The sequence below is a fragment of the Marmota monax genome, unplaced genomic scaffold (assembly GCF_021218885.2).
Source record: "Marmota monax isolate L192 unplaced genomic scaffold, Marmota_monax_Labrador192_F-V1.1 WCK01_AAM20220418_F8-fsc00016, whole genome shotgun sequence".
NCBI lineage: Eukaryota > Metazoa > Chordata > Mammalia > Rodentia > Sciuridae > Marmota > Marmota monax.
This window is the reverse complement of record NW_026695209.1, coordinates 17,758,644-17,775,136: the sequence shown is the minus strand read 5'-3', so window position 1 is coordinate 17,775,136 and position 16,493 is coordinate 17,758,644. Positions and strand designations below refer to the sequence as shown.

The following is a 16,493-nucleotide window of genomic DNA, read 5'->3' as shown; positions in this document are numbered from 1 at the left end:
AAACTGACTTAACTGACTGCAACCATTTTTCATTCCAAAGTGATGACAAAGGGCTATTTCTGACTATATACATGTCACAAAACATTTCAAAGCTTATGTCATTCTGAAACCAGTGCTTTTTGTATAATTTTGATATACTACATTCATTATTTTCTGATAAGATATGTGAAGGAACCAAATCTCCTAAATCCATTCTGTTGATAAAATAAAATTTTATTGCCTGCAGATATGCTGACCTCCTAATTGCTTCAATATCTGGATTCATATTTATTGCCATAATTCCTAAGATTATGCCCATGCTAAGATCTTTGATCTTTCTAGTGTCTTCCTTTATATGAAGTGATATATGGAGTTTTCCGAAGATAAAGTTTTGACAAGATATTATTCAATAGAACACTTCTGCATACATTATTCATTGTATTTTTAAGGTGTTGGTAAAAGAATATGAGGAAGGGAAGAAAGGACATGTTAGCATAATTCAAACATAAGAAGACATTAAATAGTAAGTTGACAACTTAAGAGTCATATTTCTTGTATTGGAGAATAAACATTTCCAATATAATACAGTGATGAAACACACATATACTCTACCTCACATAACCATGTACCCTTGACCTTGAGCTCTTCATCCTCTCTTTTCTGGTCTTTAAAAATCTTAGTGAAAATGGTACCTACCTCAAAAGGATAAAATGATTTTAGAAGACCACAGAAGCCTAAAGCAAATGCTAAATTAGAATTTAAAATTATTACTACACCTCACATATTACTATGAAGAAAAATGACACTGAGTCATGTATAGGAAGTCCTCAAGAGAATAAAATGGACTGTGACTTCTTGGGGTGGAAATGTGAAGACATATTGGCAGGAGAACAGGAAATATCCACATATATTTTGGGTTCATTTACAAGAAAACTAGTATAATATTTAAAATACAACAGTAAGTACACTAAGAGATTAATTTAAAATGATAAATAAGTCACGAGAAATAATCAACAAAACATATAATACTATAAATTGTATGAAAATAAAATGTGATTTTTTTATTGACTGCCTGAAGCTGCTACAAAAATTCTAATACACTAACTCTAATATTTCAAAGAATAAATTGCAAAGTCCTAAACAAAATCACACTGCACATTTGAATCATTTTAGCATATGAAAAAATAAAACCTAGTCACTCAAATACTGCCTCCCACCAGGTAAGTGTTTTCTCCTTAGGAAACATCATAGAAATAGATACACAAATCTTAATAAAATGATACGAAAACCATACCTGTAAAACCTTTTCACAAACAGATCCATGGCACACATTGCAAGAGCTTCTTCTGTCTTTGTAAGTGATCTCTTGGTTTCTGAGAATGACTGTGAACTATGAAGACAGGAGACACAGAAATTAAATATTTACCCACTTGGTTCTTGAAAAAGTCACAGTTTTACTGATTTCAAAGTAATTCATATGACTAATATACAGTTGTGTTGATGTGATAATACTTGAGCTAATAAGTATAAAAATATTGAAAGGTGACATTCAGCCCAAACACATATTCTAGAGCATGTGTCTAGACTGTGAGAAACAAAGAAAAAAGTGATATTTGTGAAGAATAATAAAACACATAAGAATTAGACAGCCCAGGGTGAAATTTGATTTCAGATTATAGAATGAAAGAAGGATATGTTGACCTTGGTTATTTTAGAATCATCTAGTGACCTACTTGTGAATTTTGTCCTGAATTGTACAAGATACAGCTCATGCAAAGGGAGATAAAACTCTTCTATCTCAATTATGGTAGTGGTTACATGACCGTATCCAATTTTAAAACTAAAAATTTTCACTACAATGGATTGATTTATTTGTATATAAATGATATCTGAGTACAGTATTTAAAAAAAAAAAAAAACTTTGACAATACTAACATTAATAAAGCGTCAAAGTAAAACTGGGAAAAAAAGTAAAAAAAAAATACTATTTATGTCACAAAAAGTGATAATCAATAATCTAGTAAAAAGCCCTAAAGTTCATTTGGAAGAGTAAAAGACCAAAAATTGTCAAATATATTATAAAAGCAATACTGGAGACATCACAGTACCTGACTTCAAATTATACTACACATCTGTAGTAACAAAAACTGCATGGTACTGAAATACAGATACTGACAGTACAAAATATAAAAACACAGCAACAAACCCTCACAGATAGAATCATCTGATCCTTGACAAAGATGCCAAAAACACATATTGGAGAAAAAAAAAAAAAAACAGTCTTTTTAACAAATGGTACTGGGAAAACTGGCATTCCATATGTAGAAAAATGAGATGAGATCCTTAGTACTCACACTGCACAAAAATGAACTGAAAATCGATCAAATATTTAGAAATTAGACCTAAAAGTACTCAAATCTTAGAAGAAAATGTGGGGGTCAACTCTCCAGCAAATAGATGCAGGCAACAACTTTCTCACCAGAGCACCTAAAGTTTGGGAAATAATGCTGAGTTACTAAATGGAATGACCTCAAATTACAAAGCTTCTGCACAGCAAAGAAAACAATTAAAAATGTGAAGAAAGAACCTTACAGGATGGAAGAAAATAATTACTAGTTAGTCCTCTGACAGAGGATTAATATCCAGAATACATTAAAAAAACTAAAAAAAAAAGCTCCGACTAATAAAGGGGAAAATTAAATAAATAGACATTTCTCAAAAGAAGAAATACAAATGCCCAACAAATATATGAAAATATGTTCAATATTATTAACAATTAGAGAAATGCAAATCAAAAATACACTAAGGTTTTACCCCATTTCTGTTAGAATCACAGACATAAAGAGTACAAATAATCATAAATGTTGTAGAGATTGTGAAGAAAATGGAACAGTTTTTCACTGTTGGTGGGATGGTAAATTAATACAATTACTATGAAAATCAGTATCAGCATTTCAAAAGACAGCCATGGACTACCATATGACCCAGCTGTAACACTTCAGCATACTATAGCAGTACATGCATATCCATGTTTATAGCAGCATAATTAGCAATAGCCAAACTATGGAACCAGACTGGGTATTTTTCAGTGGGTAAATGGATAATGTAAATGTGGTATAAACTCAATGAAGATTTGTTCATCGTAAGGATGAGTATAATTGTGTAATTTGCAGAAAAAAAATGAAACTTGAGACCTGTTATGATTCGGATGTGAGGTGTCCCCCTAAAGCTCATGTGTGAGACAATGCAAGAAGGTTTAGAGGAGAAAGGATTGGGTTATTAGAGCCTTAATACAATCAGTGATTTAATCCAACGATGGGATTAACTAGTGGAAACTGAACAGGGATAGAGTGTGGCTAGAGGAAGTAGTTCACTGGGGGTGAGTTTTGGGTTATATATTTTGTACCTGTTAAGTGAAATCTCTCTTCACTTTCTGATCATCATGTGAGCAGCTTCCCTCTGTCACCCTCTTTTGCCATGCTGTTCTGCCTCACCTCAAGCCCAGAAGAATACAGTCAACCCCATATGGATTGAGAAATCTAAACCGTTAGTCCTTTTTTTTTTTAAAGAGAGAGAGACAGAGAGAGAGAGAGAGAGAGAGAGAGAGAGAGAGAGAGAGAGAATTTTTTAATATTTATTTTTTTAGTTATCGGCAGACACAACATCTTTGTTTGTATGTGGTGCTGAGGATGGAACCCGGGCCGCCCGCACACGAGGCGAGCGCGCTACCGCTTGAGCCACATCCCCAGCCCACCATTAGTCCTTAAATAAACGTTTCCTCCTTAAAATTGCTCTTTTGAGGTCTTTTAGTCATAGCAGCAAAAAAAAAGAAAAACTGATTAAAACAGTTAAAAAAAATGATTAATCCAAGTAAGCCAAACTAAGAAACTCAAGAGTTGTTTTATCATATGTGGAAGATAGATCAATAAAAGGAAATAGAAAGGTGGGGTGATCTCATGAATATTGAAGGAAAGTCAGTAGAGACAAGGGATCAGGGGACAGAGGAGGGGAGGAAAAAGAGAAGTACAGGGGAATGATCTGACAAAATTGTACTGTTATGTTATGTACTCATATGAGTATGTAACAACAAATCTCACCATTATATACAATTATAGTGCACCAATGAAAATATTGAGAAACATTGAAAAGCAAAAATCTAGTAATAACTGAAAACAAAGCTATAGACAAATGCCATGGAAAATTGATGTATAAAAGGGTATCAACCCAGAAAAAGATGTTTGATCTTACTCGTAAAATAATACAACATAAAATTAAACTGATCATGTCTAATCAATTAGATTTTAAAATGCAAGGTATGATAACATACTGTGTTGTTAGCAAGACCCCAGGGAAGTAAGCACTTTCATATGTATATGATGCGTATGCAAAATGACAAAACAATTATAAAGAAATTATCACACAGGTCAAGATATGTCAGTCCATAAGACATCATGGGGGGCATATTCACCAGACAGTGTTGACCATAAAAGCACCATTAAAACACATGCATTGAAGATCTCAAAGGATAACACATAAAAAATAGATGGTAGAGTTTCTAGTATTACTGATTTCTAAATTTTAGAGACAGCCACACAGTACCAAATACCATTCTGTTAGAAAAAGACATATAAGAGAACATGCAGTACTTATTTTTCTGTGTCTGGCTTATTTTACTTTTGCTTATTTCAATGTTGACTTAAATTTGTTCATATCCTTGTTTTGTTTTAAATTTCATGGTTTTCATTGGATTAATGAATGAGGAACCACAGTACCAAGGAGAAAGAGGAAAGTCAAGTGTTATTGATGTCTTTTCTCATGTTAGAAAAGATGTTAGATACAAATGAGAGGGAAATTGGAAGAAACAAATGCCACTTAAATGTGTATCGTCAGGAATCCTAGTTTGATGCAGTCTTGTCATATTAGTTTCCCCAGCAAGTGCATCTCTGGATTTTATATCCTTTCCCAGTGTAGTCATCCAACAGAAGCCTAATGCATCCATGCTTCAGTGAAAATCCTCAGGCTGACAATCAGCTTTGGCATCTGTGCATTTTCTATTATTGCAATTTTCATTTCCTTTGTGGGCACAGTATATCCTTTACTTTCATGTCAGCCCACTGATGTGTTTAAAACCATGTTAGAAATTGTTCCAGCTATTACTTTGTGCCATATATTTAGAATAGTTAACCAGTGTACTAAGAAACAAGGAAAGAAATAAACACACAAACAAAAGCATAGACACAAGTATCAGAGTTCTGAAAATAGAAATTCAAATGAGCTTTATAAAAGAACTGAGTTCACCTTACTGATATCACAGTATTTCAGGGGATAATTAAACAAGTCAATACTTGCAGGGCACTTAGAAATGTGTGTTACACATAGGAAGAGCTATGTAGTTATTAGTTGTTTTGTCGTTATAAAATTTAAACTTATCATGACGCTAAAGTCAATTTGCAATGATAAATAGCAGGTACTCCATGTACTAACATGAAAGGTCAATACATTCAGAGGTTTTTAAGGAAACCCATCTCATATGAATAGATGTTTGTGCAATAATTTTCTTTGTGGCCTAACTGAAAGCATTTTTATTATTTATTCTGATTTGTTATATATGATGGCAAGATAAAATTAATTTCATGTTACACAAATAAAGCACAATTTTTCAAGACACTGATTGTACACAAAGTATTGTCACACCATTTGTGGCTTATACATGTACTTAGGTTGATGATGTCTAACTCATTCAACCATCATTCCAACCCCCGTTTCCCCTTCCTTGTCCCTCCCTCCCCCTATGCCCTATCTAAAGTTCATCCATTCCTCCATGCTCCCCCACCACAATCGCCATTATGCATCAGCATCCTCATATCAGAGAACACATTTGGCCTTTGGTTTTTGGGATTGGCTTACTTCACTTAGCATACTACACCCATTTACCTGCAAACTCCATCCATTTACCTGGAAATGCCATGATTTTATTCTCTTTTAATGCTGAGTAATATTCCATTGTGTATATATACCACATTTTCTTTTATCTATTCATCTACTGAATGCAATCTAGGTTGGTTCCATAATTTAGCTATTGTGAATTGTGCTGCTATAAACATTGCTATATCTGTGTCCCTATAGTATGCTGTTTTTAAGTCCTTTGGGTATAAACAGAGGAGTAGGATACTTGGGTCAAATGGTGGTTCCATTCCAAGATTTCCAAGGAATCTCTATACTGCTTTCCAGTATAGGGAGGGAATTATCTGAGTGTTTGGTATGTGCTAAGTATTATCTGAGTGTTTGGTATGTGCTAAGCATGGCATTTTTGTAATTAAAAAAAAATCATGTAATCTGAAAGCAGTAACTCTAGAATATAACTATTGATATAAATATTGCCAAATAAGGAAATTGAAGAAAGGGTGATTAAAAGACTGACAAAAAAAAAAAAAAAAAAAAAAAAACTGCTTGTAGATAGTGAAGCCACAATTTGAAACAAGGTCATACTTTTAAATTAATAATTATGAGTTTAACACAAGTTGAGATTTAATAATGCATCTTCTGTATTATTAATTGCTCACTGTGTTTATAATAAAAACAGTGCATTCATTATTACAGCGAAGCTGTCTTGCGTGTTCATGTACTCACCTGAAAACAGTCACTAGAAGTACATGTACTTATCATGAATTGACAACTAGTTAAAATAGTACCAATTCTTTTTATATCTTGTTTCTTGACTAATAATCTTTATTAAATCTCTAGATCACTCTAACATTGATGAATTTGATGTACAGCAAAGTTAAATTAGAAAATTATGAAGTCTATCTTAATTGACCATGGGCCATTGAGAGAGAAACAGATATACAATTTAAGAAGTTATTATGTAAGTACATATTAACTGTGATGAAAATTTACTTAAAGTAGTCTTTGGTTTATAGGCAAATAATGGTTATCCAAAAAATATGTAGGTAAGGATGTAGATATAAAGATTAAAGGACAAAATGATCTCTTTATTCTATTTGTGTGAGTTTATTTCAGCAGTATTCACAAGTCCATATGGAGCGATAACAATATATTTGTGTATAACTCACTAAAAATGGTGTTGGAAAATTTTATGGTTCAGGGAAACTAACTGAAATAACTAAAATCTCAGTCCTCTAACATAGTAAAGATTGGTGTGTTTACCCTTGGTTTGTAATAGACAGTAGGGGAATTCCCTTTATATAATCATCAAAAATGTCATTCTTAGTCCACCAAGTGAGGCTGTCATTGTTTAAGACTTTGGAGTTTCCCCACTGACCCTGCATCTAGGTAGAGAGATTAGGACAGCATAGAGTATTTGACGTACATTTATATTAGTTGGATTAGAAATTATCCAGTTACCCCTGCCCACATTATCATGACCAAAATTAAGTCACATGGCCATACCTAGCTACAAAAAATGATCTCTGGAGGAATAGAAAGACTTTGTTAAAGAATTAGCCAGAATAGGTTAAGAAATTTAAAAATTAGGCAATGGATATAATATTAGGGTAAAATAATGATGTGGATAAGTCTACATCACTTTCCTGACATTACTCATATCCCAATTAAGAGCATTCTCAGGCATAAGATTACTAAATGTAGAATCAGAAACCCCGAACTTTATAATTAGGGTATAGAATGCCTATATATATATATATATATATATATATATATATATAGTTACTTAACTTTTTGTTTCTGTGACCAAAATACCTGACTTAATCAACTTAAAGAAATAATGATTTATTTCAGCTCATAGTTTCAGACATTTCAGTCCATGGTTGTCTGGTTCTGTTGCTTTGGGCTTGAGGCAAGATAGAATATGGTGGAGAAAAACTTTTTATCTCAGAACATCTGAGACAGAGGGACACAGAATAGGTGAGCAGCTAGGGACAACACATAGAGTTCCCAAGACCAAGTCCCAAAGACACCTCCTTCTTTTTGGTTTTACCTCCTACACTTTTACCAACTCCTAATAGCCCATTCCAATTATAAATATTTTAATGAATTACTCTGCTGATGAGGTTATCTCCTTCATAATCCCACCAATTTCCAAGGGCCTCACCTTTGAAAACTGCTATTTTGGGGAACCGAGCCTTCAACACAGTCTTTGGGGGATACTTCATTTCCAAACCATAAAGGGAATAAAAATGATTGATTTGCAAATCATATATATGATAAATGGTTAATATCCAAAATATATAAATAATTCAAAACAATAATTACACAACTAACCTGATTAAAAATGGAAAAATAACCTGAACAGATACTTCTCAAAAGAAGACATGCAAAAGGCAAACATACATGAAAAAATCCTTAAGGTCACTAATCATTAAGGAAATATACACTAAAACTAAAATAAAATGTAACCTCACATCAGTCAAAAACACTATTATCACAAAAATTTAAAAGTAGTCTAGGAGAAGATTTGAAGAAAAGAGAAGCTTAGTAAACTGTTAGCACAAATGTAAATTCACATAGCCATTATAGAAAACAATATAGAGTTATTTGTTAAAATCAGAACTATTATATAACTCAGAAATCTCACTACTGGGTATATATTCAAAGGAATTCATTAATTGAAATCAGTTTGTGGAAGAGATATCTGCAGTCTCATGTTTAGTGTGTTATCATTCATAATAAACAGAAAAGATAATAAACAGAATATATGTCTGCGTGTAACTGTAGTTATTTTCCAAGTGTCAGGAAAATAAGTCAAAATAATGATTAAAAAGAACAAGTTACAAAACTATCTGAATAAGTCTGAATAAGTAAAAATAATGATTAAAAAGAACAAGTTATAAAACTATCTGAATGCAAAGAAATAATAACATGATTTCTAAAGCTCCTGTTAGGTTTATTCATAATAAACAGAATCAATCTAAATATCCATTATTGGATAAATGATAAAGAAAATATACATATATATTTGGTTTCCCATTGTTGCAAATTCTGTATTTAAAATTTTTTAAAAAGCTTGTAATAATACTGAATATGCAGACATTTTTTCTTGTCATTAGTACCCCAAATTCTAGGATAACAACTATTTGCATAGATTTACACTGTATTGGCTATTGCAAGTCATCATAAGATGACTTCATCCAGTGTTATATGCTATTACCACACTATTTATTTTATATAAGGTATTTGAGCATCTGTGGATTTTGGTATTCATGGATGTTCTGAACTGATCAGTCAGAGATCAGAAAGACAACTGTGAATATGCCTGCAATAATGTTGGTTTCAAAATCATATCATTGGTGACAACATGGATGAACCTGTAGCAAATTGTGCTAGATTAAATAAATGAGGCACCGAAAAACCAGCATTGTATGATCTCACTTACATGTGAAATCTTAAGTGGAACTCAAAAAACACAAAGTAAAATGGTTTCCAGGGGCTGGAATAGTTGTGAATGTAAAGATGTTTCAGTTAAATAGAGTAAAATGTTTCAGTTAAATAATAGTAATAAATTTGTAAGATCTATTGTATGATACAGTAACTATAATTAACTATAATTAGTAGTAACTATTAAGAAAGTAGATCTTAAATGTTCTTACCACCAGAAAATGTTATTTGACCTGTTGGATGTATTATCTGATTTAGGCATCCTGACATATGTACATGTATCAAAAATTATGGCCTATGCCATAAAACATATATTTTTAACCAGTTATTTCCTAATAAAATAAAATTTAGAGTACTATGACAAATATGCATCTTCACAGTTTTCAAACATGGTTTTAAGTCTAGCTAACATCTGTACTTTTTCATGCAGTGATCAATTATTAATAATTTTGACTTGAGATAGAAAATATTTATATCTATATGGAGATATTTTTATTTGGGGTAGCAAATAATGGAAGCACATATTTTAAGAGAAGGAAAGTCAATGAGAAATGTACCCCAGAAGTTTAACCCAAGATCTCAGAATCGGAATTTTGGTGTTACTGTGAAGACAGAGAAAGGTAGATAAATGGGAGGTACTTGAGTAACAAAGTAAGAGGAAATGCGACAACTTATGAAATGGAGCAGAGAAGAGTTCTAATACAGAATGTGTATTTTGAAAATGAAGATTTCTTCACTTGAAAGCAATCATCAAAAAAAATGTGTCTGGGTGTAACTGGAGTTGTTTCCCAAGTGTCAGGAAAATAATTCAAAATAATGATTAAAGAGGACAAATTATAAAACTATCTGAATGCAAAGAAAAAAAAGGATTTCTAAAGCTCCCATGAGGTCCTTGCTATTGATTTTGCTTGATAAACTTATAGAAAAAATACATTTATCGATGAATTTATTGAACAAAAACACAAGAGCATATTACCGTGTAATTAATTCCTGAGATGAAAGGAATTAAAAAAGTAGTTCTTAAAATCTATGTAAGATTAAATTCTTGGATGTGGACTAACATGTAAGTGTGGGGTCATATCGAATCAAATAGTTATTCAGAGAGGATTTTTTGTGTTTGTTATCAAGAAACTATTTAGGTGGGAGAAAAGTCATGGATGAAGTCGTGCAGAAGGTTTGCCAATGGTCTGAAAATCATTTCATTGTGTATTTTATTGAATTTATTTTATTTATTTTATTTTAGTGAATTTATTATATTATACCACTTCATTGCATATTCTTCATCTGCTCATTCATGATTTATAATACTGACTTTAAACCGAAAACTAAAAATATATTATTGATCATTGGATTAATATATAATAATCGATTTAATGAGTAGGTCTTCAACGGGCAACTAAGTATTTAGAGAAGGAAATAAATTTATTTTATAAAATAGAATTTATAAAAATGAATATATAACTTTCTTAAGAAAGAACTTTATTAAAAAGTACAGGACTTTAAAATATATTTCAAATATTTCTCTCTTTCCAATACATACTTTTGCCCAAATAGACAACCCCCTAAGGGCTCCCACCAGTTTTGTTGGCTTTGTTTATTTTTTTTGCTGGCTATGTAACTGCACATGTTCAATGATTTTGTATTTTTTCAATACAGACAAGCATACTCATCTGTTATCTGTCTGCAGGTCTTTTTCTATATATGGAGATTTTTCTGGAAATGTGCATTCCAGAAAATTTCTGGAATTTTTCATTCTCATTTGCATTTTATAACGAGATCAATTGATTTAGCCAACAAACAGCAAAGTCATATTTTTTAAAATATATTTTATTTGTACTAGAAATCACTAAGCCATCATAGAAATATTTTGGAGGATTCTTTTGAATTTTAAATTTAAAAAATATTTTACAAAGGAAGAAAAGAATTTGAATCTCTCTGGAAAGTAGTTTCATTCAGTTTAATGGGTTTTAACCCAGGGATGATTAAAATGACTTTTGTGCATCTCACTTGTTGAGTTTATAATAAAATAATGAGAGTAATTACTAAATAATTAAGTATAGTAGCCATTAAAAACAAATTGAGAATACAAGGTTGATTTTCTAATACTTAGTGCTGTTAGTTAAGCTTAGCAATTTGTGATGACACTAAGTGAATATCATAAATTAATTTTCAGTTTTTATGGTAATATTGCTAATGTTTCAGAAACTTTTTCTCTATATAGTATGCCTAATGATTAAAACCTTTATAATAATGTTTAAAATAAATCTTATAAAAGGAAATAAAAGTTGGGAGTTCTAATAATTTGATATTAATGCCTGATTATTAATCAGAAATGTAAATTAATTAATTATTCCCCATTCTATTTTTTCCCTCTTGTGAAATAATTATGAATGAGGTTTTCTGAAATAATTGTTTATGCTTTCAAGTAAGAGCATTCAATAGTATAGAAATGGACAAATCTTGAGTGTGATGTAGGAACTGATATTTTATGTATGATTTTTACAATATTTCTAACTTGAATGTAAAGGGAAATTTAATCTTTTTCTCCATGATAATTATTTTTGAATAAGTAAATATATATTTTTCAAACTTTCACAAAACATGCATTCATATAAATTTAACATTAGTAACAAGGAGTAATACAACGGTCATTTTTTTCACTACTCAATATGAATAAAATTTGATAATATTTGATATCTGATAATATTTGCAATCAACATAGGCCTAGGAAACATTGAAAGCAAAGATGAGACAAATTTATACAGAAATAAAGAGAAATATTGGAAAGCCATAGATATTGTTTGCTTTCAATGTGGAGACCCTGAAACTCCACAACAAAGAATGAAAAAATAAGAGCTTATAACACTAAGTAAATTTACTAACCCAAGTAGAGTAAGCAATAAAGTTTATAAAAATTCATTCCATGTTAGATTCAGAAAAGCTTAGTGTCATAGTTTGGATCTGGAATAGTCCCCAGAGGCACGTGCTTTTTAGGCTTTGTCCTGAGTTTGGTGTTACTGGAAGATGGTAGAAACTTTAAGAGGTAGGGCCTACTGAGGTGTCTGAGGTGACTAAGGGCATGCCCTGGAAATAAATGGAGGGACTCAGGTTTCTTCTGCTCCCTCTTTGTTACCTGTGTACCATGAGGTGAGCACCTTGCTCTGCCACAGTCTCCTTGCCCTCTTGTGCTGTCTCACCACAGGCCTAACAGTAATGGGGCCAACTATGAATTGAAACCTCCCCAAACCTGAAAACAGACTTTTCTCCTTCAAAATAGCCTTTTCTCTTAATGAGTTGTCTCTCTTGTCTCCATTTTATTACAGTAATAGAAAGATGACTAAAATTCTCAGAATTTTTCATTATTTTTCTTGGTTTGTTTTGTATTTAGTTATTCTAGGAGTTCTATTTTCCCTATAAAAGGAAGTTAGGACAAGTGCATGACTAGGGTTGATATTCTTATTCTTCTGTATATGAAATTGTGTTGAAAATGTCGAAACTCCACAACAAAGAATGAAAAAATAAGAGATTATAACACTAAGTGAATTTGGTAATCCTTGTAGAATTGTATCAGTATTCTCCAGAAAAACAGACTGAGAGATAGATAGATAGATAGAGATATAGATAGATAGATAGATATAGATAGATAGATAGATAGATAGATAGAGATATTGAGATTTCAAAGATTAAAGGATTGGCTCATGGGATTGTCAAAGGTGGCAAGTCCTAACTACATAGGGGAGGCAAGAAGCCTGGAAATTCAGATAAGATTTCTGTTTTAGTCTTGAGGCAAATATTTCTTTATCCTTGATAAACCTTGATTTTTGCTCTTAAGACCTTAAACTGGTTAGAGGAGTCTCACCCTCATTAGGGAGTGGTATCTGCTTTACTTAAAGTAAAATGATTGTATTAATTACATCTACAAAATACCTTCACAGAAACATCTAGAATAGTGTTTCATGTTAAAAAAATTGAATAATGACTAGTCAAGTGGATACTAGTCAAGTGAACATAAGTTAAATTTAGGAAAAAAGAAAAACCATATTATGAATAGTTACCATTTCTTGTAACTTTTTTTTTACTGTACAATTTGAGTTATCTTCCATCACTACAGAGAGCGCATCTGTTATTTTCTAGGTAACAAAATTATTAACATCATTCCTCATCAAAACCATATATATAGTTTTGATGAGGAATGATGTTGAGAGAGAGAGAGAGAGAGAGAGAGAGAGAGAGAGAGAGAGAGAGAGAGAGAGATCTAAGCCAGGAAGCTCAAGAAGCATTAAAAAATGTCTGCCAGGAAGAATGAGTATATTACCATGGCCAACAAAATTTTTGTTGGGGCTATACAGAAAGAGCCTAATTTCGGGGGAACTCAAATTAGACTATGTAAAGTGAATACTAGTTTTGTCTTATATTGACTCTGACTTTGAGAAAATAGAAAGGTTTTGGAACGTGCAGTATTTAAACATATAACATGAGTTTGCTATCTCAAACAGTTTAAATTTGAACTCATTGAAATAAACCTCACAAAGCATTTAGACTCATTCCAGAATATTAATAAATATTCAATAAATGCTTATTATAATTAAAACTAGTGCAATTTTATTTTGAGTTCATTGTTTTAATAATGTTAGTATCTGTCTTATTATATAGATGAGAAAAATGAGACATGCATAGCATAAGTAATTTTCTAGAAATCAAAAACATGCAGGGATTCTGGTATTCAGATAAGAACACAGAAGAAATATTTTAAACAGACTATTGAATGTGTAATAATATTTATGACCTGTAAGATATTGTCACATAATCACACAAGTGTGTGATACCACAGATGTGAGGGACATCACTTTAAATACATTAAAATAAATTTTCAGATTTTGTTCTGTAATTTAGCACAACATATATTATTTTAAAACTTGGCAAAAATAACAGAAATATGAATGAAAAAATAAAATATTCAGTACTCTTGTCAAATGGAGATTGCCGATATTAATATGTTCTCACATATACATACATTTGTTTCCTTTTTACTAAACAATTTATTGTAAACATTTATAAAAAAAGGATTTTATTGTGTTTCTAACATTATAGCAAAAATAATAAATATAAATATTTCTGAAGTCATGGAAATAGCTATCACATAAGAAAGGGAATGCATTTATTTTATGAATAATTTGTTAGGTTACAATGGTAGTTTGTAATTATTTAATCTAATTTTATGTTCCTTTGTTTATTAGAGAGACTGAGCATTTTTCTTATTTATTAGCCATTTGTATCCCTTATCTTTTGGATAGCCTTCCAGATGTTTTAGTTCCAATCAAACTCAAATAATTACCAGGCACACTTTCAATTTATAAGGAAATAAATGTAAATACAACTATATATTTGAGTAAATTTAATTTAAATTGGCCTGTGTTTGCCTATTATAAAAATAACTTATTTTTACTGTAGAAAATTAAAAGAACTTAAAATAAATAAATAACTTAAATAAATTAAAATAAATAAAACTTAAATAAATTAAAATAACTTAAAATAGGGTACAAAGTAAAAAAACACAACTAACATCTATTATTATAACATTCTGATAAACAGAATACTAGCATGCTTAGCATGCTGGTATGTCTTTATTGGTGTCTTCCACATACAAGTATTGCTTCATATTCCTAATTTTTGAGCAAAAATACACAGAGAGGTGATAAATAAATGAATAATCTCCTGCACTTACACCACACACAATCCTTCAACGCAAACCCAAATTGTTTTCAAATCATGTGTCCTGTTACTTATTTACTTAAACTCTTCTCAACTTCATGCCAAAACTTCTTGGAAGGTCATACTACATGTTTATATCACTTCATCTGTTAGTGGAGAACTGTTGGTTCTGCCTTTTTCATGTTTTTATTAGTGATATATAGTTATATATAATAATGAGGTTTGTTTTGACATAACCATATATGCATGAAATGCAATTGTGTTTCACTGAAATCCCCAGTGCTTCCTCTTTCTTTCCCACTCCTCCCACCCTGTTCCCCTTCCTCTACTCTACTTGTCTTCTTATTTATTGTTTCTTTTAATTGGTCCTGACTTCTGAAATAGATAATTTCATATATTGTAATTTATCTTTAGAAAATAATTATATTTGTTATGAATATTTTCATTGTTCTGATTTTGTAATAATCAGAACAGGCTAAGCATTTGCTATATTAATAATATACATATGTCTCCAGACCTAGTTATATTTATAGGTCTAGTTTTACAAATGCTGGTGATATACCAGATCTGACTTATATCCTGAACGATTTGTTTGATTATATAATGTTTATGATTCTAGGTTACCTTTGATCAACCTTAAGACAAACGATAGTACACCTATGGTCATAACTTTCAAATAATCAGTGCTAATTTCAAATGAGCAATGCTAATCAGTGCTAAATCATGTATAATCAAAATAAGGATATTTAGAGACTACCAATTGCCATTAAATGTATTGTAAAATTACTACTTTCATTTTCTAGGTGATTGTAATATTAAAAACACCAGAACAGAGAGGTGAAAAGTAAGCTATGCAAATAATTTCTTTAATAAAACTTGTCACAAATTAACAAAAAATTATAAGTGGATTTGAAGCTTTATAAGTAAAAGCATCAATGATAACTTTACCAGGTACTTATTGCTTATTATGTGTCAATCACTCTGTTAGGAACTGGAATTAAAATGATAAATGGTTCTGGCACAATCTCTAACTCCATTGAGGTTTCATCTATAGGAATAACTATCAAGAAATACAGAATATAAAAATACATACATACACATATAATAAGTATTGCAATATCAAAAAGTGTCCTATACATAATATATACGTAAGCCCTTTGTATTCACAGATTCTGTATCCATGGATTCAACAAAATGCAGAGAGAAAATACTCAAGGGAAACAAACAAACAAACAAAAAAAGCATTGCATTTGAACTATTTGAACTATATACATACAAACTTTTTTTTTCTTGTCATTATTCCCTAAACAATACAGTATAACAAATATTTATTGCATTTATATTATATTTCGTATTATAAATAATCTAGAGATGATCTGAAGTATACAAGAGGCCTTACATCTGTTAGATGCAAATACTAGGCCGTTTTATATAACAGACATGAACAT

The 16,493-nt window shown here is 31.0% G+C and overlaps 1 non-coding gene across 1 annotated transcript; it reads left to right on the top strand.

The window, feature by feature from the left end:
* The first annotated feature begins 15,475 nt into the window (after nucleotides 1-15,475).
* LOC124083824 (small nucleolar RNA SNORA72) lies at nucleotides 15,476-15,607 on the top strand. Its single transcript, XR_006848927.1, has one exon. It is a non-coding gene; the product is annotated as a small nucleolar RNA SNORA72 (small nucleolar RNA).
* The last annotated feature ends 886 nt before the right edge of the window (nucleotides 15,608-16,493 follow it).